Source organism: Canis lupus, chromosome 12, assembly GCF_003254725.2.
Source record: "Canis lupus dingo isolate Sandy chromosome 12, ASM325472v2, whole genome shotgun sequence".
NCBI lineage: Eukaryota > Metazoa > Chordata > Mammalia > Carnivora > Canidae > Canis > Canis lupus.
The window spans coordinates 5,624,796-5,625,313 of NC_064254.1; positions in this window are offsets into that span (position 1 = coordinate 5,624,796).

Below are 518 nucleotides of genomic sequence, written 5' to 3' on the forward strand. Positions count from 1 at the left end.
AGAACTAAAAAGAAATGACTGAGAGAAAAGTAATAAGCAGTTATCTTGCAAACCAAGAGGGGGTGGGAATCAGCAAGTAGAATTCTGACTCATTATTTTTCAAATATACTACATTTTCCAATGCAGAATGCTACATGAATATTTTGATTTTTATAATTTGAGCCAGATTAGGGAAAGGGGAGCTGTGGGTTGAAGGGTTGTGAGTGCCTGGGCATTTTTGATTTTTGGTACCTTGGGCAGCTTGATAGTTGTTTTGTTTTCTTTTTTAAATCCCTGTGACTTCTTTATTTTATCACTGAAAATTTGTGCTTCTTAATCCCCTTCACCTATTTTAACAGCTTGACATTTTAACTATATGCATCAGGCAACCTTCTGATCCTAATTTGATTTCTCAAGTAAACTTTACATTGCAAAAAAGGACATGCTCTCTAGGTAATGCATCACAGCCAAATTAGCCCTGAATAGAATTATTAAATATTAAATATTAGTTTACTAATATTAAGTATTAGTAAATAGTC